The sequence below is a fragment of the Penaeus monodon genome, chromosome 21 (genome assembly GCF_015228065.2).
Source record: "Penaeus monodon isolate SGIC_2016 chromosome 21, NSTDA_Pmon_1, whole genome shotgun sequence".
Lineage (NCBI taxonomy): Eukaryota > Metazoa > Arthropoda > Malacostraca > Decapoda > Penaeidae > Penaeus > Penaeus monodon.
In genome coordinates, this window is record NC_051406.1 from 27,647,148 (window position 1) to 27,647,633 (window position 486).

Below are 486 nucleotides of genomic sequence, written 5' to 3' on the forward strand. Positions count from 1 at the left end.
GCACGGCATAAATCATGGATAGAATCGTTAAGAGAGAAACAGGAGAGAAAGTCAACCTATTAAGAAGGAAGCTACATTAAGTGTTTTTCTTCCAGAGACTGAAGAAGTTTAGCATGGAAAAACAGATATTTTAACCTTTGCTAAGTAACAGAAAATGTCTCACCTATTACGTTACATGCTGATTGATGTAAAGATTATAAATATACATATATTCCTTTGACAAGGGAAATTCTGAAATGCTGGAACGAAGAAGCTGCAAATTATTATAGTTGTTTGCGAAATGTGAACAGCTTGGAAAGCTAGAAAGCCACCTAAGAGAGGATTGCTGCGCGAACCCCGTCCTCTTGGAGCTGCTCGCTATCCAAAAAGTTCTCGATACAAAGAAAATAACAACTGCTAGAGGGACTGTACTGAGAAAAGAAACAGGAATGTGGTTCGAGTGAAAACAATTGACAAGCTAGAACATCAGCATTATGTGGCAGCAAC